Here is a 26,141-nt window from a genome sequence, read left to right on the forward strand (position 1 = left end):
GGGGAGTGCTTTGGGCTTCTTGGAACAAAGGTGCAAGGAATTATTGCTGTGATTTTCTCACGGTGCATATATATTTTTATTAAACTCTAAAAAAAATGCCAGTAGATTCACTTCTTTGCAAGGTATTAACGCCCCGCAGAGGAGTCGTTCTTCAATTAGTTTCCTGAGCCTCGGCCCACCTCTTGGCTGTTTTTTCGTCACTCTTCTGGAGACTTCCAGCTTAAGGGACAGAGGGAGTAGATTAGAACGCTCCTCGGCTTGGCCCAGAGTGTCTAGCGCACACGTGCCCGGGGAGAGGGCCTTCTGAGCAACCCGGGGCTCAGGAGGGACGGCAGGGAGTTGCATGCAGACCAGGACTAGAAGTCAGGGCCTGGCCAGATGACCACTCGAGGTGGCCAGCAGGAAAGGACAGCGTACTCAGGTTCATTCTTCTGGCCTGTCTCCCCAGCCAAGGGTCTACTCAGGCCAGACTCTTGCTGATGATTTAAACATAATTGAATGTAAATTCCCAGTTGGAAGGGAACTTTGTGGGGCTGTCTTGCCAAGGGGCCGCAGAGGCCAGAAGGAAGCCGAGAACCACATTTCTTTCTATTTCTCACTCCCTGGTACCAGTAGTCCTCAGACCATGATCTCTGGACAACAGCATAGTGTCACTGGGATTGTGTTGGACATGCACATCCCCATGGCCCCATCCCAAACCCACTGAATCAGAAACTGTGGGGATGGGGCCAAGCAATCTGTTTTAACAGGTCCTCTTACCCGCTCAAGTTGGAGGACCCTTGTGCTGGAATGAGTATTCCACAGGAAGCTACGGATTAACCTGTCCCGGGGACACAAAGGTGGGGTGGGGGTGGGGCTACCCTTGGCAGAAACACAGGGACTAAAGTACAAAAGCTAAGTAGGTGATGGGAAGGTCTGGGATACTGGGTGTCACCGGCTGGGTGTTCCAGAAAGCAGGCTTTGGGATGGAGTTTAGCATGTGGAAGGTTTACTAGGCCCGGCTCTCAGCAGCTGAGCTGTCTCTGAAGGGCCTGAGAGCTGAGAGCAGAAGGAGGAGGGACAGTCTAGGGATAGCACTCTCTGCAGCTGGGCTGTGGGTCCCTCCCCAAAAAGGGATCTGCAAGCACTACCACCTTGGACTATACCATTTTAGTTGCCATAGTTAAACAGGGAATGAGAGTGAACCCCCATCCTCACTCCCACCCCACATGAGGGCACAGATCTCTCTCTCTCGCTTCTGTCTGCCCACTTCACATACCTTGTACCAGGCCAGTGTCCAACAGAGAAGCTGCTGAGGAATGTGAGGGCTTGGGTCCCGCTCCTACTTCTGCCCCTCATCAGCTGGCTGACCTTGGCCAAATTTCTCTCTGCCTCCCTGAGCCCATTTCTCAGTAGGAATTGCTATCAGCCTTCGATGTAGCTGTTCATAAAGGACCTGGGAACCTGAAGATGCTTTCATTCATTCAGTAAATATCTGTTGAGAGCCAGCTATATGTTAGGCTAGGAACACCCTTCCTGCCTTCATGACCATGAGAGGCTAATGATGGGGGAGGTCAGAAGTCCAGTAAACACACAAAGAATTAACTAAGAATTGTGATGTTACAAAGGAACAAAAGAGGAGATCAAAGAAGATACAAAGGGACAAAATTTGGATGGGAGTGGTCTCCCTCCAGGTGTGACATTAAGCTGAGGAATGAAGGATGCAGAATCTTCCTGAGGTGGAGTTGGGGGAACGGGGAGGGCATTCTGAGCAAAAGAAACAGCAGATGCAAAAGGCCTGAGGCAAGAAAGGGCTTGGCTCCTTAAGGATCCATGGTGAGGTTGGTGGGAGTTGGGTGCAGCGCCCTGAGGGACGTGCTAAGCAGTTTGGATTCTGTGCACAGTGAAGTCAGAAGCCACTGGAAAGTTTTAAGTAGGACAGTGACAGAGATTACTCTGGCTGTGGGTCGTTGGGGGCAACAGTGAGTAGTACTAGGGACTGTGGCTCTGTCCTGGTGAGAGATGATGGTGGCTGGGATCAACCGGGGGTATCACGAGGGGGACAGCTGAGGACAGATTCCAGACTTTGCAGCAGAGCTGATAGGACTTGATAGCTGGTTGGAAGTAAGCAGCTTTGGTTCCTTGTTACTGGCTTGAACAACTCAGTAGAGGGAGGTGCAGTTCAGGAAAGTGGCCGCGGGATGCTAGCGGAAGAACAGAGAGGAGCAGTGCTGGGTAAAGCTCAGTTCCCCGACCTGTTGGCTAAATGCCTATTAAAGTGAACCAGGGAGGTCCTGACCCATCTTAGGGTCCATTGTGAAGAATCCAGGAAGCAAAGAATTGGAATTGGAGGGATCTCCCTAAGGCACAGGGAGAAGAAAAAGGATAAGGAGGAGGAGGAGGAAAAGAAGAATGAAGCAAGGCAGATGGTGTAGCAAATCAACAAGAGCTGATATCCATCTAGTACTTGACATGGGCCACATGCTATTCTAAGCATTTTATGCGTATTATCTTATTTATTCCCGCAGGTGTTCTACAGAGCACCGAAAATTGTTACCCTTCTTTCACATACAAGCAAGAGCTGGACCAGAGAGGTTACATAACTTGTGCTGGGTCACACGTCCGGGAAGGGGTGCGGCAGCCTGGCTTTGACTCAGGCAGCACAGATCTGGAGCCCAAGCCCCCACACATGATGCCTCCATGCCTGTCATAACGGCAGCTGATGGTAAACAGCCATCTACCAGGAGAGCGGTATCACGCACCCTTCTCGTAAGCCTCATTTCACCAGCGTGGAACCTGATGCCTCAGAGGTTCAACAACTTGCCCAAGGTCACTCAACTAGAAAACAGCTGAACCGGAGTTCAAACACAAGTCTGTCTGGCTGCAGGGGCCCTGCTGTAACCACCACACTGCACCTTTCCCCCAGAGACATTCAGTCTGTCTTCAAGAATGCAGAGATAAAATCAGGTTGCTCTGTTTTATCCCAGTGGCCAGATTTTATGCCTATGTTAGTGACAGCGACGTACCAAATATCTCCCCTGTCATCATATTCCTCGCTAGGGTCTCAGATTCTCCTTGGAGCTCCAGTGTTCATTCCTTGTATATCTCTCCATTCCTCGGTGTGGCCAGCCCTGAGCCAGCATTTCTTTGAGACTCAGCCATGTGCATAGTTCTGCTCTAGGTTCTTTGGTTCAAAGTGAATGTAACACTGTGTCCCCGACCTTGGGAGTTTTGCAGTCTAGCTGGGAGAAAATTAAGGATGATGTACATTGCTCTTTCTGGTAGCCCAAGCACATTCCCATGTTTTTACCAGGGACCCTTCCCAGGCTTAGTGTGGTCCTTTCACAGATGAAGGCAATTCTACCAACAGCCACGTGAGCTTGGAAGAGGATCCTAAGGCCCAGAAAGGATCACAGTCTGGCTGACACCTTAACTGTAGCCTTACAGAATTCAACAGAGGCCCCACTTGAGCTGTCCTCAGACTTCCGCCCCACAGAAATGGTGGGGACTGGCATGGTGGCAAACCACTATGAGTGTGGTCATTTGTTATGCGGCACAGGAAACCCATTCTGATGCCCACCTCACACTCTTCCTCCATAGCGTGACCTTGGTATTCATCCCTTCAAGAGGTGGAGTTTAATTCTCCTGAGCTGGAGTCCAGATGGGCTCATGACTTCTTTGACCATAGAAGACAGTGGAAGTGACACAGATTTCCAAGGCTGTGTCGTGAAAGGCCACACAGCTTTCACCATGCCCCTGGATCACTTGCACTTGCAGCCCTGACCTGCTATGTAATTGGCCTGATGACTCCGAGGCTGCCATGCTGGGGGACTCTGTATGGGCTGTCCCACCGGCTGTCCAAATCTTCAGGTGAGCCCAGCCCAGACTCTAGACGTGTGACAGAGCAAACCTGCAGATGATCCCACCCTCCAGCCACTGAGTCACTCCCAGACTGCTAGCTCTTTCCAGTGGATTTTCTAAATATCATGGGAGAGAGACAAGCCATCCCCACTGTGTCCTAAACAAATTCCTGGCACACAGAATACATGAACATAATAAAATGGTTTCTGTTTTACATTACTAAATTTGGGAAAGTTTGTTATGTAGCAATAGTAATCAGAAAACATGGCCAAACTCCAAATCCAGGGGGTGAGGAAATAAACTCTGCCTACTGCAATGTGAAATCCTGCAGATTCACACAGTGAAGGGCACAAATGTATGATTTTAGTCGAGCAAGGACCAGAAGATTGGGAACAATACCACAGTCTACCATAAAGCTTTCGATCTGGTTATGTTAAGGATATAACATAAGGCCCAGATAGGGCTGTTGTTTTACCCATAATCACACAGCCTCAGCGTCAACACTTGAGACTCAGCCCTGGCGGGCACCCAGGATTGTCCCTCTCTGTGCATTTGCAGCACCCCGAGCCGGAACTTGTTGAACAAACTTGACCTGAGAATGACCTTCCCAGTGAAAGAGGAACCCAATGAATGCAGACCCTGAACTATTTCCTTAGCTTTTAAAGGCCCCGGGCTGGTACCTGTTGTAAATGGCTGCACAGTATCGATGTTTATTGGACTTGGTATCCTATGAGTCTGTTTTGTGGCTGCGCCCCCATGATGGGTCACCAATTTTTTTTTAAAGATTATAAATGTAACATGCAAAAATCATATTTGTTACATTTATACATATTTATATCATGCATTTGCAGTATAGAGAGGCACTCAGAGGATATATTATTTATAAGCATTGCTGCGCGGCTCAGGTTGGTTAGAGAGGCTCAGAGTGAGAGTGTGTTTGTAAAGTGCTCCGGGGTCCTCTGGGATGAGGGCAGCTATGTAAGCGCGAGTCATTATCATTAAACTAAACTGCCTTCCTCCGATTACTGACAGCACCGAAGAGCTTCTCCCGCCTCCCCTGCCCCTGCGCACGGCCTGGTAATGCTGGGATAATATAAAGATAATATTACCGTAATAAGTGCTTTGCAGCATTTATGCCTTTATTAGCAGAAGCCATATTGTAAGGAAGGGAGAGGCCCGCAGAAGTGCCAAGGGGTTGGTGCCCAGGGTGGAACACTCAGGGGGGACGAGCAGAAGTCTGGGTCCAAGCTAAATGTGGGGGCAATGTAGCATGAGGCCAAATTCTCCCTCCCCAGCCCCTCCTGCAGTGCTTATTTCCAATTTCAGTTGGTTTCCGAAAATGCTATTGAGTCCAGCTGGGTCTGGGGTTGGGTGGGGTGTAATTGATAATGGGCACAGGGTGGGGGGTAGCAGCTCCTGGAGCCGTAGATCCAGGGGTGCCCCACCGCATTTTAGGTGGCCTCCAAACCCAGGGGAGGCCCCAGATTGACTGCAGAGGCCTTCACTTTGATTGGCATGTAACAGAGACGGCCGCAAAAGCCATGGGCTTCCCTGAATGGCTTCGTTGGTTGCCCCCATGAAACTATGAGAGAACGTACAAAGAAGAAGGAGCTTCAAAATAGTTCTTATATTTTACAGAGGGTCCCTTTCCCCTCAGTGTGCCAGGTGCGTCAGACTCAGTTTAGGTTGTGTTGCATGTATCCTTCTGCATACACTTGCCGCGGGGAGGTACGAGTCATTTGTGGAAACTTATATCTCAAGGCCTTTAGACGTCCCATTGTTACGTCCACAGCCTCAATTGACCCTTCTCAAACAGCTCCGTGAAGCTCTTCTTATCTGTCAGCTCCATTTTATTAGACATGGACACTGAGGTCCAGGAGCATAGTGGACCCCCAGAGAGTGGACCAAGGTGGTATGTCGGGAAGAATCAGAACCGAAATTCAGGCCCTTAGGCCCCAGGTCAGGGACCCATTCCTGCACTATGCCTGTCCCGCCCGGGATGGATTCGTACAATGGAAAGGACCCCACCTTCCAGCCTTGCTTGGGAGGAGACAAAATCAGAAGGGAGAAAGCCAATGCGCTGGACATCTATTGCTGTGTAACAAAACATCCCGAACCTAGCGGTGTAACCCAGCTTCGATCGATCGTTGTGGGGTGATGGGGCTCAGCAAGGCAGCTCCTCACTGGGACTGCTCCTGTGGTTTCAGTCACATGGCCGGAGGTGGGGACATCTCAAAGCCTTCTTCTCTCTGGTGCGTGGGCTGGGAGGACTCCCAACAACTCGGGGCAGCACAGCTGGGCTCCGGGTCTCTCTGTGTGGGCTGCCCATGTCGTCTGTCCAGCGTGGCAGCCTCGGAACAGCCGGATTGCTTCCATGGCAGCTTGGAGCTCCCGAGTGGCCGTCCTGTGAGCGAGGGCCAGATGGAAGGTGTATCGGCTTTTATCATCTTGCCTCGGAAATCACACAGCATCACTTTTTGTTATTCTTGTAATTATTTGCTCGAAGTGAGTCCCGAAAGCCAGCCCACATTTGCAGGGTGGAGGGCTGGGCTCCTACCTTGTCATGGGGGACCATCACAGAACACGATGGCATGTTTTGAAGGCACCATGGCTTTGCTCAGACCACTTCTCCTGGACAGCCCTTGCGGGAGCCCAAGTAGGCTCAGGCAGGGGCTAACCACCACTCCTGACCTTTCGTCCCCCCTGCCCCTTTAACCGGCTGAACTGCCCTCGAGCCTGCCGGCCTGGTGAGGTGCCTCAGGCACCGACTGATGGCACCATGCTCAGGTGCTAATGAGGCCAGAAGGCCGCAGGCAGACCAGGTGCCCAGGGGTGACCCATGTCCTGGGGAGGGAGTCACAGGTCCCCACCCCCCACCCCGCCCCAGTCAAAAGCCCCAGTAATAGGGCCTCCGCTGGAACTGCTGGCAAGGGTGGCAGCCCAAGTGACAGCCCCTGGGCCCGAGCTGCTGAGAAGGTGTGTTTGCCTTTTGGCTGAGACGCTTTAAAACCCCAGCGGCTTGGTTTCATTTTGAACCTGACAGATAAAAGACCGACTTTGACTGAGAATATTAACTTTCTGGCTCCCGCCCAAGAAAGCTGAACAGATGAGGAAATAATATAAAATAAAAGGCGTCTGCAAACACTGATTGTCGGCTGCTTTCCATAAAATACGCCCACTGTTATGTGTAACACTCTCGGAGCCTTTCATTGCTCGGCTCCCTCCCTCTCTTTCGCTCCTGGTGCCGAAGGAACTGCCTTCTCTTATTTAGAAAAAAAAGACAGACAGGAAGAGACGAAAGGGTGCGAGTGCTGAAAACCGCCCCCAGCTCCCCTCCAGGAGGGCTAAGCAGGTGCACCCACAGACTAAAGCTTCTTCTAGCTCCCCAGTGAGGATGGTGGGGGAGGCTCCCGGGGCCACCCCAGGGGAACCTGGCTCCGGAGTCCTGGGGAGAAGGCTGGCCCTCTGGGCCAGCTCCTCCCCTGTCCCCTGCTCGCAGCTGCCTTCAGATGCCAGAGGAACAATGGTGACGTCTCCTCCAGGCAGTGCAGAAGGGCCTGGAAAGGTCTCCCGCAGCCCCTGGCGACTGGCTCAGTGAGGCAGTGGGCGAGATAGGAGGGATGCTGGGAGCAGGGGCTGTTGGAAGTGCTCAGCTTGGGCCTCTCTACTCCCCACGGCCTCTGCTCTTCCTGGGGCTGCCCCTAAACGGGGGCAGGACTGAGGGGGTGGGGTACCACACTTGTCACGCCTTGGCTTGCACCCTAAGAAACACAAGGTGGCTCATCTATTAGTTGGCTCTGGCTGCTGTAACGATGGACCACAGAAGGTGGCCTCCACAACAGGAATGTCCCGCCTCGTGGTTCTGGAGGCTGGAAGTCGGAGATCAAAATGTCCCCAGGGTTGGTTCCTTCTGAGGGTGGGAGGGCCATGAGAGAGGGATCTGTTCCAGGCCTTTCCCCTTGGCCCTTAGATGGACGTCTTCTCCCTGTGTCCTCACACGATCTTCCCTCTGTGGATCTGTTGCCCAACTTCCTCTTCTTATAAGGACACCAGTCCTACAGGACTAGAACCCACCCAGACGACCTCACGTTAAGTTCATCACCTCAGTAAAGACTCTGTCTCCAAATGTCACATTCTGGGGTGCTGGGAATCAGGGCTCCAATGTATGAATTTGGAGGGGACACAGCTGAGCTCTTTAGCTTAAGAATTGAAATAACAGTAGGTGAATACCCCCAGCTATGTTTCCGAGCAGCAGCCTTGGGTGCTCCTGCTGTTGCGTCCTCCTTCCTTGCCTGGGCCACAGGAAGTCCTGAGCTTACGAGGAGGCAGTCAAGGGGCCTCCTTGAGAAGCAGAACACTTGAGGGCATGGACTCCCTGCCCCGCCACTCTGGCCACTGCACAGCTGGCCTGGTTCGTGACAGAAAGCCTCTGGGCTGTCTAGATAGACAAGATCAGTAAGGGACACTGGAGAAGCAGAAGGTGGCCACTGACCCCAAACACCTTCCATGCCTGGTCTGAGCAGGAGATAGAAACCGAAACTCTGCCACCAACATCATCTGGGATACTGGGCATGCTGCCATAGTGCTCTGTGCCTAATTTTCTTATCGAGAAAATGAAGAAAAAGAAATGTAACCATTTGCCATTGAGTGGGTCCAGTCTACCAAAGTCTGACTGAGCCCGTGATGTCAAGCCATCCAGCAGGCCGGCTGAGGAGGGCCACTTCTTGCACAGACCCCAGGAGAAAAGGTCAGAGGCTCCCAGGAAGTCAAAGCAGTGGCCCTCTGCTCACCTCACCCACAGTGGGCACGTCCTCTCAATTCTCTGGCACTGAGAGGTCTGAGGCAGTTACAAGACCTCTGAGTTGGCCTTCAAGCAAACAGAATACAGGGGAAATATAATTGTTCCTGGGGAAGTGTTTCTCAAACTCTTTTTTATTGCAACACTAAGAAATTCTTATAACCCCTAACACACACACACACACACACACACACACACACACACACACACACGGACATGCACATGCGCACATACCCTATACCTTCAAATTATGTTCAGAACTGTCCCAGCAGCCTCCCAGCTGGTCTTCCTGCTCTTTCCCATCCCCCCTGCTCAATAATTTCTCAACCCAGCAGGGAGACCGAGCCCTTAAAAGGCTAAGTCACATTACTCCCTTGGCTTAACACCCTCTCATGGTACATATCAGGGCAAAAACTCAAGTCTTCCCAGGGACCAACAAAGCCCTCTGTGTCTGGCCCCCATGACCTCTGTCCTCACCTCCTGTCCTTCCCCCCTGCTCCCTGTGTTCCAGCCACACAGCTCCTCCTTCCTCATCAGACAGGCCAGGGCCCTCTTGTCTCTACCTTAGTGCCAGCTTCTGAAAAGGCTGTGGGCGGTGGGAGGGGCTCCATACCTCTCTTTTCAGGAGCCCAGGGGAGAGTGAGAGTCCCTTCAGTACAAGGCTCCCTGTGCCCACCTCTACGCTGACCACAAGATGCCAAAAGGGGCCAGCACCCACTCCTTGCAACTTGATCAAAAATCAATTGGCCATGCTACCATGAGTTTATTTCCAGATGCTCTATTCTGTTTCACTGATCTATGTCTGTCCCTCTGCCAATACCACTGCATCATGATTATTGGAGCTATGGAGCAAGTCTGAGAATCGAGAACTATGATTTCTCTATTCTTCATTTTTTTTTCAAATTTGTTTTAGCTCTTCTAGTTCCTTTGTCTTTTTATATAAATTTTAGAGCCAGCTTGTTTATATGTATACAAATCCTCCTGGGGTTTTGATTGGTGCTGTATTAAATCTATAAATCATTTTAGTGAGGAATTGACATATTTATTATGGTGAACTTTAACAATGCATGACCATGGTACATCACTCCATTTCTCCAACTCCTTTAGATCTCTTTGATTTCCTTCATCACTACTTGGTATTTTTCAGCAAATAGGTCCTGTACATGTCTTGTAATATTTATGCCTAAATAGCTCATTCTTTTGGAGTGATTATAAATTGTATTCCTTTTTAAAATTGTGGTTTACAGTGGAACCACAGACTTATAGTTTCATTTCGTATGTCGAACTGATATCTGCAACCTTTCTAAACTTATAGTTCCAGGAGATTTTGCTTTATTTTGTAGATTCCTTGGGATTTTCTGTGTAGACAATCACATTGCCTGCAAATAGAGAGGATTGTATTTTTTCCTTTCCAATATATATGCTTTTATTTCTTCTTCTTGCCTTATTGCACTGCCTAATCCACTGGTGTTGAACTGGTGGAGTAATTATGGACATCCTTGCCTTGTTTCTGATCACAGGGAGAAAGAATTCTGTTTTGCATCGTTAAGTATGATATTAACTGCAGGGTTTTTGTAGATGCCCCTCTGTCAGGTCAAGGAAAAGTCCTTCTAATTCTAGTTTGCTGAGAGTTTTTATTACAAATGGATATTGAATTTTATCAAGTGCTTTTTCTGCATCAGTTGATAGGATCTTTGGATTTTTCTTCTTTGGACTTGTCAACATTGTGAATTATATTTATCCATGTTTGAATATTGCGTTTCTGAGGAAAATCCCATTTGGTTGTGTTATGGTTTTATGTATTGATGGATTCAATTTGCTAATATTTCCTTAAGGATTTGTATGTCCATGTTCATGAGAGATATTAGGGTCTAGTTCTTTATTCTTGTGCTCTCTTTGTCTGGCTTTAGAATCAGAGGATCATGTAAAGTGAGTTGGGGAGCATGCCATGCTCTGCTATTCTTAGGAAGATGTTTTATAGAATTGATGTTATTTCTTCTTTAAATGTTTGGTAGAATTTACCACCTGGGCCTAGAGATTTATTTTTTGGAAGGTTTTTAACTACATCTTTAATTTCTTTAATGGCTAAAGGATGATTGAGGTTCTCTATTTCATCTTGGGTGAGTTTTGCTAGTTTATGATTTGCAAGAAATTGGTCCATTCCTTCTCATATGCATAGAGTTGTTCATATTATTCTCTTATCCTTTTAATGTTTCCAGGGTCTGTAATTATATTCTCTCCCTCCTTCCTCATATTGGTAATTGATGTTTTCTCTCTCTTTTTGTCAGCCTTGCTAGAGATTTACCAATTGTATCAATCTTTTCAAAGAACTAGTTCTTGGTTTCATTGATTTTGCCTATTGCTTATTTGTTTTCTGTTTCATTGATCTCTGTTCTTTATTATTTCCTTCCTTATGCTTGATTTGGATTGATGCTGTTCTACTTTTTCTAATTTCTTAAAATGAAAGCCACTGGTTATTGTTTGAGAGTTTTCTTTTTCTAATGTAAGCATTGAATGCTATAAATTTCCCTCTGGGCACAGCTATGGATACATCACACAAATTTTAATATGTTGCATTTTTATTTTTGTGCAGTTCAAAATATATTTGTTACTCTGGATATTTCCTCTTTGATTCAAGGATTATTTAGAAGTATGTGACTAACTTTCCCAGTATTTGGAGCTTTCCCTGTTACTTTTGTATTATTGATTTTTATTTTAATCCCATTATGGTCTGAGAACATACTTTGTATAATTTCAATTCTTTTAAATTTGTTCGGGTTTGTAAAATATTGTCTATCTTACTGAATGTTGCACGTTCACTTGGAAAAACTGTGCTCTCCTGTTGTTGGGTAGAGTATTCTATAACTGTCAATTAGATCCAGTTGGTTGGCATCATTGTTCAGTTTTATATGCTTGCTGATTTTCTGCCTACGAGTTCTGTCTAATACTGTGAGGCAGGTGTTGAAAAGTTTCTGCCTATAATTGTGGATTTGTCTCTTTCTCTTTTCAGTTCTGTCAGTTTTTGCTTCGTGTGGTAGAAAGTCTTTTGTTAGGTGCATGCATTTTTAGCACTGTTATGTCTTATTGGTGAATTGATCCTTTCATCGTTATGTAATGTCCCTTTTGATCCTTGGTAATTTTCTTAGCTCTGAGATTTCTTTGTCTGCTATTAATAGAGCCACTCTAGTTTTCTTTTGATAGGTATTTGCATGGTGCATCTTTTTTTTGTCCTTTCACTTTTAACCTACCTGTATCATTACATTTGATATGAGTTTCTTGTAGATAGCACATATTTGGGTCATGTTTTTCTTTTATCAATCCATTCAGATCATTTTTCATTTAACTGATGTGTTTAGGCCATTTATATTAATGTAATTATTGATGTTTGGATTAATTCTATCATTTTATTATTCAGTTTCTCTTTCTTCTGGTTTTTGTTCTTCTATTTCCCTTTTCTTGCCCAATTTTGGGTTATTTGAACATTTTTTCTAAGTACAGCTTATATTTTGAGAAATTTACAGAAACGTTGCAGTGATAATACAGAGTTCTCATATAGCCCTCACCTAGTTTTCTCTAATGTTAACAGTTTACATTACTATGATATGTTTGTCAAAATTATGAACCCAGTAATTGCTACATAATTATTAATTGAACTCCAGACTTTATTTGTATTTCATTTTATTTATATTTCTACTCATCTCATTTTCCTGTTCTGAGATTTAGTCCAAGGTACCATAGTATATTCACTCATAGTGTTATTTGAACATATTCGACTTTAGTTTATCTAGTGTGATTTATACTATGTCTCATATGGTTATTTTAGTGGTTGCTCTAGGTATTAGAAAATATATACTTAACGTTCCATCATCAACTTAGAATCAATATTTTGCGACTTCAATTGGAACATACACAATCTACCATTATTTATGGTCCTGTAACCTTCCCCTTTTGTATTATATTTTTCTTATGTATTGCATCTACATGTACTAAGCCCTCTAGAAGATGCTGTTATTTTTGCTTTCAATGGCCAAATGTATTTTAAATATCTCAAAATTGAAGAATGATCTATTACATTTACTCAGATGTTTACCATTTCTGTTGCTCTCCCCATATTTCTGATATTCCAAGTTTCCTTCTGTTATTATTTTCCTCCTGTTTGAATAACTTTAGCAGTTCTTTCCAAGCTGATCTGCTGGTGAAAAATTCTCTTAATTTGCCATCATCTGAGTATACCTTTATTTCACTTTCATTTATTCATGAAATTTATTTTTTACTCAATTTAAAATTTTGTGGACAGTTCTATTTTAACATTTTAAAAATACTGTGCTGGGGGCTTCTGGGTGGCTCAGTTGGTTAAATGTCTCAGGTCATAATCTCAGGCTGGTGAGATGGAGCCCTGCATTAAGCACTATGCTCAGCACAGAGTCTGCTTGAGATTCTCTCTCTCCATCTCCCCCTGCCCCTCCCCCTGCTCTCTCTCTCTCTCTCTCTCTCTCTCTCAAATAAGTAAATAGATCTTTAAAAATGCAGTACCACTTCCTTTTGGACTCCATGATTTCTGTCAACTGTTTGCAGTCACTGAAATTGTTGTTTCCCTGTAGGTAATGCATTGTTTTTCCTCTGGCAGCTTTCAAGAATTTTTATTCTTTTGTAGTTTTCACCAATTTGTGATGTGTCTGGTCATGGCTTTCTTTGAGTTTATCCTATTTGGTGTTCACTAAGCTTCTTGAAGACATAGGTTTATGTCCTATGGCCAAACTTGGGAAGCTTTTGGCTATGATTTCTTCAAATATTTTTTTGGCATTGTACTCTTTTTCCTCTCCTCTTGGTCTCATAAACATAAATGTTAGACCACACTGGTCCCTGAGGCTCTATTCATTTTTTTTTCAGTATTTTTTCTGTCTGTTACTCAGACTGGATAGTTTCTATTGATCTATCTTCATATTCAGACTCTTCCCCCACTCTACCTCTACTCTAGCCTATTCTTAGTAGAACAGCCCAAATGATCCACCGAAAACCCAAGTTGGAGCAAGTCCCTCCTCTGCTCAGAACCCTCTGTCTCACTCAGGATCAAGGTCTGAGTCTTACCATGGCCCACAGGGACATAGACCATCTGGCCTTACTACCTCACCAGTACCATCTTGCTCTAGTGCCCCTTGCTCATTTGGTTTTAGCCACATTGGCCTCTTTGCTGTTCCTCTAATACTTCAGTCTGTTCCTGCTTTACAGCTGTTGTACTGGCTGGTCTTGCTTCCTGAGGCTGTCTTCCTACCTCTTCATAGAGCTGACTTCCTCACCTCTGTAAGTCTTCACTCAACTGTCTTCTTTTCAGTGAGGCCTTCCATGACCACCCTATCTAAAATGGCAGCCCCACTTTTGCCTTTCCTTGCTTTAGTTTTTCCCTATCACATTATTTAACACAATATGTAATTTATTTATTCATTAATCGTCCAGAATGTGAACTCCAAGAGGGCAGGGTCTTTTGGTCTTGTTTCCTCCCATGTGCCCACGGCCTGACACACATATTAGATATTTGATAAATAAATGTTGAAAGAATGAACAAAAGTACTAGCTGGGTCTGCTTCCACTGTAGCCTATAGAAGGCAGAGAAGTTTTTGCTTCTTACTGAGTATTTCCAAGTATGGACATTGAAAAGTTCCTGAATATTTGCACGAGCAGATTCAGTGTCATTGATGGCGTAGGATCTTTTAAAAGAAATCAATGGTTTAGGCACCTGCTGTTACCACATCCTCCTAGAACTGAGTATCAGAAATGCCAAGAGCGTGAGGTTCTGCACAGATTGACTCGTCGCAAGGTGTTGGAAACAGGTACCGAATTAGAAACTGAGAGCTTTGTACTTGGATTGATTCACAGGTTTCATCTTTTCAACTTCCCAAGTGCCGTTGCTGCTGCTAGTTTCTGAAATATCTTGTGAACCGTCGGCCTAGCTTCTGCTGGTGTGCACACGTGCGCCCACGGGCATGCTACCATGGGCCCCTACACCGGGTGCTGTTCCGGCACGACCCATTCCCCATCCCAGCCGAAGTCTGGAGTGCTCAGATGATTGTCCAAAGAGGCTTTTTGCTGGGACAGAGTTTCTCAAGCTCCCTGGTTCCCAAGGAAATGAGGTGTGTCTGATGGTGTCCCCAGTCCCCTCCCACATCTATCAGCACAAGGGTATATGGCAGATAATAGGATTTCACTGTATTGTGGTGGCTTAAACAGGCATGAGAAGATGGTGATTTCAAACCTGTGTAAGTTGTAGATACCCAAGTGACTGTGACTTCTCCTCCGTGTGATTGTCAAGGGAGGTGAAAGTTCCAAGGGACCCTTAGGCTTACACCTGGCCCTCCCCCGCTTCCTTCCCTTCCACAGCATGAGATCGGGCTTATACCCCTTTTAGAACTTCCCCCCTTTCCATCATGTCCTGCATCCCTTGGAATCCAGCTCCTCATGGGCTTTCAAGTTCTATGAAGGAAACCACCTGCTGGACTTTTTGCACAGAATGGTTATTTGAGGTGCTTTGTTTCTTGTGTGTCTATGTTAGGTGAACTGCAGATATTCTTTTAAAAAAAGATTTATTTATTTGTTTGTTTGTTTATTCACTTACTTACTTCTTTATTTTAGAGAGAGGGAGCATGAGTGGGAGAAACAGAGGGAGAGATAATCTCAAGCAGACTGCATGCTGAGCACAGAGCCCGACATAGGGCTCGGTCTCACGACCCTAGGATCATGACCTGAGCTGAAACCAGGAGTCAGATGCTTAGCCAACCGAGCCACCCAGGCTCCCCTGAGCTACACATTCTTGTAGGAGTAGAACCTAGGACAAATGAGAGCCTTCTCCTGTAAAATATACCTAGGCTCACAGATATGTGTCGTTTTATGGATGCCAGACACTCCAGAGAGCCCAGGGCAAGAATACCACACTTACCATGTCAGCGACTTATTGATTTTTGTCAGCTTTGCAGATGTATAATTAACATACCAAATGCACCTATTCTAACTTTATGTTCTGAAGAGTTTTGACAAATGCATACAGCTATGTAACCACTACTCCAACATGATAAAGAAAATTTCCATCTCGCTAGAAAATTCCCTGTGCTTCTTTCCAGTCAAAACATCTTCCCATCAAGATAACCACTATTACAACCTCTATCACCATAGAGTTTTGCCTCTTCTAGGACTTTGTGTAAATAGAATTCTAAAATACGCGCTCTTCTATATCTGGCTTCTTTCGCTCATCAGGTTTTTGAGATTCATCCATGTTGTTGCCCATATCTATAGCTTGTTCCTTTTAATTGCGGAAAGATATAAATATACCACAATTGGTTTATTGATTCACCTGTTGATGGACATTTGGGTTATTTCTGTTCAGCTGCTCTGAACATTCAAATACCAGTCTTTGGACTCTTTCCTCTTGGGTAAATAAATACCCAGGCATGGAATTATAGGCATATGTTTAACTTTTTAAGAAATTACCCAACTTGGCCAAAGGTTGCTTTTTTTAAAAAAACCATTTTATATCCCCATTAGCAGTGTAGAAGAGTTCCAGCTGCTTTTTGTATGTCAAAAGAAGGTTCTAGGGAAAAGGCAATGATTAGTCTCTTGGGGCCAAATGCAGTGGTGGAATTTTAGGTATTAGAGGGGAGCATTTCAAGTTTGGGGAATGTCTCAGAGCCCCACCGCTCACATTATTGTCTTCCAGTTGGTATCTTGCTTCCTGCAGGAATGTACGGCCTGGTACACTTGTGCACAACAAGAAGGGAGCCAGGGAAAAAGGAAGTGGCTGGGAGATCAAGTAGGGCAGGGCAGGATGGAAAGAGCTCTGGACTGGTCATAATGGAAAGACCTAAGTTCAAATCCAGTTCTGCCATGGACCTGCTGGTGATTTGACCCTTACCCTATGTTTTTTAGTGTTCTCTTCTGGGGAATGGCAATCATAGGAACCACCCTACCTCGTTCACAGGGTTACATGGAGGCTGAACCGGGACAGAGGGGCTATGTGTGCAAGGACTTTACTAAACGGCAGGGATTGTGGTAGCGTTGACGGCAGCAGGACAACAGCCGGGAATCTCAGAATTCTGGAGCCCTGGAGTTCGGGCAGAGAGAAAGAGATGCAGGACGTGGCTGTATGCAGCACCACTGCCTGGGCAGGGCCAAAGTCTTATGTAGAAGAATGTCCTGCCCTGCTCCCCACCTAAAGCCTTGGAAGGGGACAAGGCATTAACACAGGCAGTAGAAACTGGGAGACCTGGGTCCGAGCCTCTGCTGTGTTAACAGCTAGCAGGGGGATCCCTGGGTGGCGCAGCGGTTTGGCGCCTGCCTTTGGCCCAGGGCGCGATCCTGGAGACCCAGGATTGAATCCCACATCAGGCTCCCGGTGCCTGGAGCCTGCTTCCCCCTCTGCCTGTGTCTCTGCCTCTCTCTCTCTCTCTCTGTGACTATCATAAATAAATAAAAATTAAAAAAAAAACAGCTAGCAGGGTAAATCCTTTTAACCTAGCTGCACTTGAATTTCCTCACTGGCAAAATGGAGGTGATAATGCCTTCCCTGTGACACCTCTCCAGAAGCTGAAAGAACCCTGGGAGGTAGAAGTTGTCATGTGGACAGGGGATGGCTGGGGCCAGGGCTGGAGCTGTCAAAGGAGCAGAGAGAGAGACCCACAGTCAAATCCTGCTGAAGCCCCCATCCCTTTGCTTAGCACCTCAAGTCTCAGGCCCCTATGTTAGGACAGCGCTAGGATTCCATGAGTCAAAAGCTGTGGATCAAGTGCCAGGCCTGGGCTTGAGCCGAGTGAAGTTTCCCAGTAAATGAGGCAGTAGCAGCAGAGTAAGGTAAAAACTACATCTGCCACCACCACTCGCTAGCCACGGGAGCTGGAGATTGCCTACCTCAGGCGAGATCCCGGGGAAACACTCTGAGATGGAGATGGAGATGTGAGTGCAAGAGGTTTGTTGAGGGGTGCCCTCGGGGAGGTAAAGGAGGCAGAACTGGGCCAAGGGAGACCTCAGGGCATGCCCCCACTCCAGGGTGGGGGTGGGGGGTTGGAAGAGCCGGGGTGGCCCTGCAGAGTTGTCCTGAAGAATTGAGGCAAGAGGGGCTCTATCCTCCCGTATAACCCTGCCCTTGAATGTGGGCTGCATGCTAGGAAGAGAACATGACCTTGGGTCAGTTTCTGGAAGGGAAGGGTGTTAAATAACGTACGCCTTCAATATATGCAATTTCTATTTTTAAAAAAACTTTACTATGAACTCTGCTTTGCACACTCCCAGCAGCAGGGGAAATGAGAGCCCCCATCCTGAAGGGACAGCTGGGCAGTACACCACAGCATCCACAATGCCTCTCGGTGCCTCAGTTTCCTTATCTGTAAAATGGGGATAATACTAGTAATAGTGCCTACCTCGCAGGGTTAACATGTGGATTAAAGGAGTCAATATGTGCGAAGTCCTTAAAATGGTGGCCGGTACAGGTTATTCGTAGTCCCAGCATCGTAGACAACATTCCATAAATCCTTCTTTATCAAGTGAATGCATAGATGGATAAGCTCTTCCAACCCTGTCCATAATAAAAGACAAACGTCATGTCTGCCCTTTTGGGAGGAAGCAAGCCAGTAGCCAGGTGACAGTGCATTTGGCTGGAAAATCGAGGGTTCGGTATATTTTAAACCACGGGACCCGTGCTCACAGGAAATGTGAAATCTCCCTTTCGAAACCTTTGCCGCCCCTGAGGGTCTGGCATCTCCTGTGTGGGCACTGCCAGAGACCTTTACCCTCAGTGTGCTGAGCTGCGGTATGGGGATTTGACAGCTGAAGACAGCTCAGCAGGGTGCAGGAAAGCAGACAGTTAATGTGCTTTGACAATACAAAGGGTTATATAAACGACCCAGTTTCTGTAATTTTGCTGTAACTGTCATGGGAATTGCTATAGACAGATACGGAGAAGGCCCTGTTTATGCACTTAAACTTTAAAAGGTTTAACCACTAAACACACAGTTTCTTTCTCTTCCCCTCCCCTCCTGACAATCCTGCATTTAAATGGTACCGAGCCGGGGTGCGGGGAGCAGGGGCGGGGGGATGACGGTTGAAATACTGGGCTGCCTTTATCTGCCCAGGTCCTGGACCAGAGCCCCGCTTTCTGACTCCTGGGCCAACCGCCTGCCCCAGCCAGCCTCCTGGGGGAGATTTCCTTACCTGCTCCCGGCAACCAGATGCAGAGAGGGGGAGGGATGGCAGGAACTGAATTGCACCCGCTCTGAGCTCCCGGCTTTTGCCCAATTTAAATCTGGTTCCCGTCCCAGTGTTCAAAGCACGTCTCTGTTTGATTCTTGCCATCTCATCTTAGAAGACTTTTCCCGAGGTGGGGGTGGGGATAGTTCTAAAGCCAGAGAGGCAGGAGGCGGGAGGGTTTATACAGGCAGATACCACAGGCTTCCAAGCTAAGTGCCTTAGCAGGGAGAGCTCCTGGCTGCTGCTGACATTTCTCAGACAGGAGATCAATAAGTGGGTAGAGCTTGAAAAGCAAATCATGCTTCTACCTGCCCTGGGGAACCCTCAGCAACTGTCATGGCAGAGGAGGCATCCCAGAGGAGGCCAGGAAAGACAGGGGGACGCACACAGCCTTGATACAGCCGAGATGGGGGGCAGGGACATTGGGACTGCCCAAGGAGATGAAAGGGGCAAATGCTACGACCACCCCCCTACCTTCCCACGCACCCCCTCTTGCTTCACAGATCTTGCTGAGTGTGTGAAGATTCCTGACTTCTGCCTCCCAGGGACAACCAGACCCTCGGAGGTGGGTTGTGCAGCTGATGTGGCTTTTCCAGGCCCAATGAGCCTGGCCTGAGCACGGACGGCTGTACCGGGCGGGAGACCCCGTATGCGCAGTTGGGTCCCTCGGAGAGACCGAAGCCTAATTCCCTGCCCCGTCGGCACCCGCGAGGACTTTAAAGATTGCTCCACGCAACGTGCAAAGAAACTTTCTATAGCACATTTGAGCTTTCTCAAGAGCCCGGCGTGCCTTTGTAGGTGTGTACGTGTCCGCGGGAGCATGCGTGCACACGGGAAGCCCTGGCAGTAAGTATCAAACCTGGTTCTGATCCGGTCAGCCTGGTCCACTCCAATGCTTTCAACAATCCGTTTGGACAATTGAGTCTTTTTTCTCTTTAGATAGTTACTCTTTCCATTCCGCTCTTCCTCCCTTGATCCTCTCCAGCATGGCCTCTGGGTAAGCGGTGGGAGTGCCTCATCCTTCAGGCCAGTGTGGCTGGGCGTCCCTCTGGTGTCACCGGTCCCCTCTCTGGGCCCTTCTTGTCTCCACAGCAGTAGATACTCCTAGCGGTGGCCAGTGCCGAAGTCAGTAGTTAAGGGATCTTGCAGTGCCCTCTCCCAGGGTTCTGTGATCCTCCCTGCTGACTCGGGCTGCTGCTGAAGACTGCCCCCCCCCCCCCCACCGAGGCATGGCCATGAACCCTGTTTGGTCTCCCATTCAGGTGGCTCAATCATTGTCTCGACTCTCAGATCATTTACACTCCAGGGTGAGCTCTTCGGCTAGTGTCTTGCTAACATCTGTGTTCACCCAGGGCCTGTAGCTGTCTCTGGGATCTCTCATGTGCCAAAGAGGGCTGAGGAAATGTCGGGAATGCTAACTCAGGCTTGCTCTCTACTGACACAGTGGCTGCCCTATGTTACTGCAGGTGAGTTGTGCTGGGGAAGGGGGTGTCTTCCTGGAGTCCTGGTAGGAGAGTGGACAGACGCACTTCTGCTATTGGCCTTGGCCTCTGCCCCCATCAGACAACTCCCTACTTGGAAACTCTGGTCTAGATAGAGTCAGAAGGAGGCTTTTCTCGCCTGGTTGGGACTTCACCTGTGTCATATTCTGTGCCTTTCTGACCTCACTCTAGCTTCCCCCATGGTTTAGCCTTAGTGGCAGAGGATGAGCAGAAAGAGAAATGGCTTCTTCTCTTACACTGGGTTTTCTCCAATGCAGGGCATGACATGAGGCTTGGGTGAAGGTAGTTTGCCTGAGAGGTGATCATAGCAACTAGGAGCAAAGGAAAAGAGAGAGCGAGACAGGGAAGAAAGAAATGTGGATCTAAGGAAGGATAGCAGGGGCAGATCTTCTAGGAAGTGTAGAGAATGCCTTGCAGAATTGTCCACAGGAAGGATAGGAGCCTGGGGCCTTTATCCACCAGCTGCCATCTGACCTTGCTTGAGGATTGCCCCTTCGGGGTGCTAACTCCAACCCACTTCTGGGCTATACACACACACACATATGTAAACTAGGCACGTTCCCACATGGGTGGAGAAGGCCAGGGGCAGAAAGAAGATAGAGACTCTCAGTTTGATGTGAGTCTGCCCACCGAAGCTGCTACTGAAATTCGAGGTGGACCCAGGGCATGATGGCAGTCACTGAAACGCTCTCGTATGCTTCCCCCATGGCAGTTCCATCTCAGAGGATTTATTTTTAAAGATTTTATTTATTTATTCATGAGAGACACAGAGAGAGAGTGGCAGAGACACAGGCAGAGGGAGAAGAAGGCTCCATGCAGAGAGCCTGACGTGGGACTTGATCCCGGGTCTCCAGGATCACGCCCTGGGCTGAAGGCGGTGCTAAACCACTGAGCCACCAGGGCTGCCCTCGGAGGAATTTTTAAAACATATTACAGTAGGCTTAAAGATCTTCCAGTCTAATCTCCGTGTTTCAGAGGGGCCCCTAAGATATTGTGATTTAGGGGCACCTGGTTGGTTCAGTCGGGAGAGCGTCCTCTTGATCTTGGGGTCATGAGTTCGAGCCCCATGTTGGGGATAGAAATCGTTTTAAAATAAATTAAAAAAAAAAAAAAAAAGGAACTTACCGAAGGTCAAAACGGTCTACCACTGAGCCAGAACTAGAATTTGGGTGCCAGAAATTCATGTCAGAGCTCTTCTACTGTATCACACAGATCCATTCAACTGATGATTATATGTTTATTGACTGCATATGGTGCTCATAGCATTGCAAAGTATGAGATACAATTCCTGCTTTCAAGGAATTTGCAGTCTTGGTGATGAGAGAATTTGGATGTTTAGTCATCACATGTGCTTGCTAGAAAAAGGACGGGCTTAAGTACCCTATTCAATCAGACAGTACTCCAGAAACATAAGGAAGAGACAAAAAGGGCCCAGCAGATAGAGTGCCCATGGCAAATATTCACTCAGCAAACTTTGAGTATCCCTCCCAGCTAAGATATGGAAGGAAGACATTAAGACAGCCCCGCCTGTTCCTCATCTCCTGGCATTCATGCCCTTGTGAAATCCTTTCCCTCCTGAGTGTGGGCTAGACCTAATAACTCACTTCTAGCAGACAGAATGTGGCAGAAATGAAGGGATGTCACTTCCAAGATTAGGTTATGAAAAGACTGGCTCCTGTTCTGGGTGCTTTCTCTCACTCACTCTCGTATTGCTGGCTCTAGGGGGGGTAGTTAGCTGCCATGTCACGAGGCAACCCTCAAATGAGACGCATGGCCATGAGCTTGGAAGCAGATCTTCTGAGGCCTGCCTGAAGCCATGGCAATGGGCTTTGGAGCAGATTGTCCCTCAGTTGAGCCTCGAGATGGGACTGCAACCTTGGTAATGTCTTGATTGCAGCCTTACGAGAGACGTTGAGCTGGAGAACCCAGCTAAACCATGCCCAGATTCCTGACCCTTGGAGATCGATAATATTATTTTCTTGGCTTTTTAGTTTATAAGGTTTGAGTAACTAGTTACATGGCAATAGCTAACTGATACAGAATGCATTCCATCAGAAGTTGTCAGTGAGGGGCACCTGGGGGGCTCAGTGGTTGAGTCTGCCTTTGACTCAGGTCATGATCCCAGGGTCCTGGGATCAAGTTCCGCATTAGGCTCCCCACAGGGATCCTGGTTCTCCTTCTTCCCCTGCCTATGTCTCTGCCTCTCTCTGTGTCGGTCATGAATAATAATTTTTAAAAAATAGAAAACCGACTTCACCCTGCCAAGATAGCACCCTGCTGTGCTGTCTTCTTGCAGAAGACTGTTGGGAGGACTGAAGTCACTCTTCCAGTGGTGGGCAAGGGCACACTCATGTGCACTGCTGAGGTCCCGCACCTGTCCTCCCACTTCCCCATCCTTTGCACATACATGTATGCGTGCTTGCATGTGTGCCCATGTGTGCGTGCACACGTTCCCTGGAGTGTTGAGCAGAATCACTCCTAGGTCTGCTTTCTCGGGCCAACGAGAGCTCAGCCTGCTAAGAAGTCACCGTAGCCAGGGAGCAGCACCAATCAGCTAGTTCCTTGCTTTGTGTCATTTGCATGGCACTGCCTCATTACAGTATTGGTGAAGGTGTGGGTTTTTACTTTATTAATCTCAGTGTGTAAACATTTTCCTGTGCTTTGCATTTCCATTAGCCCAGAGGAGAAATGGGTAGAAATAACAACCTCTGTGCAGTTCAAGCCTCAAACAGAAGATGTGACTCAGGTCTGGGATCTGAGAAGGAGGCACCGCTCTTGGCAACAGGATTTGCATGTGGAATGCCAATCTGACGTGGCAGGCCCATTTTTTCCTTTGCTTTCTTTTCCTTTCCATTTCTGCCCCCTTCACAAAGTGAAGCACAGTGGGTGCAAAGGGGCTGAGACCCCGGTACCTTTGTGATAGTGGGAAGCCTATCATTCCAGTGAGGATGGATTAGCTAATGGCTATTAAATGCTTTGAAATGAATTGTCTCCTGTACCCAAATACTCAATCTGATTATAGCCCTGGGTCTGATATAACAGGAGGGAAATGCAGTTCCTGGCTGACCTCAAAGTGGGCCTTTGTGTGGGGGGGGTCAGGGGGAGAAATCTGTGATTGTTGCTTCCATGCTAATCAAAGGATGACACATGGACAAGGGGAAATGATGCTAGGGCCCTGGCCAATGGCAAGGGATGGGCAGGGAGAGGGGCATAGAGAGAAGGAGACACGGGGCAAGTCTCACAAGAAGAAGGAGGCACGGGGTAGGGGTGGGGAACAGAGGGAGAGGCAGAGAATTCTATTTCTTACCAGGATCAAAGAGAGTTCTAGCCTACCCTTATATTTCTGTGAAACGTGCTGAAAACGAATGACATCTTAGGAAAGATAAGGTTTACTCTCCCCACTGCCACACACCCACCCACCAAAAGCTTCTGTTCCAAGTTAAGGTGTCAGAAATTATTTTACCTGCCTCTGCTTTCCCTGTTTGCTTATTTGGTCAGTGAGTTGCTTGATTGGCTGCATTTTGTTATTTTAGTTTAAAGTTCAACCAAATACGACTCTTGTATTTTGCCAAGGTGGCTTTTTTTTCTTTGCCTGACATGTGGCCCGATCACCTGTCCCAGCTGTGGGGAGATGCAAGCTGCTTGGACCCTCTTGGATTCTGTTCCTGTCTTTGCCTTGGAAAGACCTGCGCTCGGGCCATCATTCCAGCTGCCCTTGGTTGGAGGCAGCCGGGGCTTGCTAGTACCCATTGGTCATGCTGAGCCTGCAGAGTTGGATTCCCTTCTTTATCTTTGGGGAAGAGGATATGAGGCAGTTCAGAGATGGCAAAGATAAGAGAGGGTTCCTGTCAGGGAAAATCTGACAAAGAGAAGGTGCGAGTACTCCTGAGTTTGTGAGTTATCACCTGGGGTGGGGGTGGGGGGGTAGGCGGCTGTCAATGCCCAGGCCAGCAGATGCTCACCCAGAATGAGCTGTAGGATTGATCATCCATCCAACCATCCATTCATTCACTCATCCATTCACCCTGCATTCATGAATTATAATCTCTATTCATTCTGCGTTTATTATATGTCCATTCTTTCAACAAAAATGTACTATCTTCTATGTATCAGGTTGCTATTCTAGTTCCTGAGCCTACAGTGATAAGACAGAGATGCTCCTTAAGGAATCCGGCACCCACCCAAATAACCGTCTTACGAATTAAACACAATACTTGTCTTCCAAGAGGTACCAGTGAGGTTTGCTGGGTACCCCGGGAAGAGGGGTGACATCAAGCTGGAGTGGGTTGAGAAACTTTTGCCAAGGAGACAGCACTTGAGTTAGGCCCAGAGGGATGGAAGAGCTTTTCCCACGTGGCCAGCCACGGGGGATAGGCAAGAGATAGGACTGTCGGCAGGCCTGGCCTAAGGAAGGGGGCCAGACATTGGATGAGTGCCAGGGAGGGCAGGCCACTCAGGATGACTAGAGCACAGGCCAAGCGAGGAGGGGCGGAGGGGGGGGCAGAAGTGTCCCCAAAGTCCATGGTCAAGACATGGCCGTTGGAGGGAAGCAGGAGGTTAGGCTGAGTGGATGGTGGGCAGGTGGCCTAGAGTCTTTCCCCACCAGCAATTCAGCCCAGATGAGTTTGTCACGTTCCCTAATTTTTATCAAAGAATCATGTATCCTAGTCCAAGCTTGTGGAGCGAAATGATTAAGAGTGTTGGGCCTGGGTTTTGGATTTCATGGACCAATACGATGTTTTAAAAATCAAAGGGACTGCCATAATGATGTCAACTTTTGATTTTGGCAAGGAAAAAATGTCCTCAAAATTTGCCAATTTACTATCACCATCTGTGGCGAAGGCTGCTAATTGCCTACTGAGTATCCATTCCCCCCTTCCTCCTGATAAACAGAATGCTGTTTTATTTGGGGTGGCAATATGGCCAAATCAAAACCACATTTTCCAGCCGCTGTTGGTCACTGGGCAGAGCATCTGGGACAGCTCTTAAAGGGGGCCGACTAGTCTGCATGTCTTTCCCCCTCCCTGCTTAAAATTACCCTGGGACCACAGGGCACCAGCATCATGCTGCATATGGGGCTCACTCTGCAGCCTTGCGTCTCCCCGAAGAAGCAAGGAGGAACATTATCTGCCTGGTGCTTAGAACCCTCTGAATCTCTCTCGGCGATTCTTGTTCCCTCCATGATTGTCCTCACCCTGTTTGACCCTCGTAGGTATGTGAAGGGTGTGAGCATGCTGGCAGCCGACCTCTGGCCCTCTTGTCTTTTTTCTCTGAGACTCCTCTTTCCATCATGAGGGCTTTCATCTGCCCCTCCTTTCTGGTAGTAACTGCTCTTGAACCATGCATGACCTTCTCATTTCATAGATGGCACTATCCCCACTGTAATGTGCGGCCAAGACAGCATAAAGTGTTCTAGGTATTTCGAAACAGGGGATCCCTAATACGAAGAATTGGTTACAAAAACGTTGGATGGGCAGAGCGGCCACGTGGTGGGCACCAGGACCCTTCACCCAGAACCCCTTCCAGGAAGGACTGGCCCTAGCTGCTGGGAGTGCTGTGGGTGCTGGGCGCAAATAAGCTGTAGCTGTCAGCTCTCTTCAGGGTTGGCCTCAGTGGCAGAAAGCACTTGCCCAAGGCCATGCACCTCCCACCCTGGGCAGATGACTCTGATGGGCCCTGTCTACTCCAGATCTCCCTGTGGAGCTGGCCAAGGCTTCGTCAGATGAGCCTCACAGTTTTGACTTCTCCCTCTACCCAATCCTGCTGCCTCCTGC

The 26,141-nt window shown here is 47.8% G+C and overlaps 2 long non-coding RNA genes across 2 annotated transcripts in view; one reads left to right on the forward strand and one right to left on the reverse strand.

Moving 5' to 3' along the window:
• Positions 1-20,324, reverse strand: LOC121482225. The gene is made up of 3 exons (XR_005985571.1): positions 19,725-20,324; positions 18,040-18,194; positions 1-219 (listed from the first exon to the last, which is right to left on the reverse strand). It is a non-coding gene; the product is annotated as an uncharacterized LOC121482225 (long non-coding RNA).
• The window catches only part of LOC121482226, an 11,269-nt gene continuing 4,704 nt past the window's right edge, over positions 19,577-26,141 (forward strand). Inside the window, exons 1-2 of the long non-coding RNA XR_005985572.1 lie at positions 19,577-19,711; positions 20,218-20,331. This is a non-coding gene — a long non-coding RNA (uncharacterized LOC121482226). The remainder of the gene's footprint in view (positions 19,712-20,217; positions 20,332-26,141) is intronic.

Source organism: Vulpes lagopus, chromosome X (assembly GCF_018345385.1).
Source record: "Vulpes lagopus strain Blue_001 chromosome X, ASM1834538v1, whole genome shotgun sequence".
NCBI lineage: Eukaryota > Metazoa > Chordata > Mammalia > Carnivora > Canidae > Vulpes > Vulpes lagopus.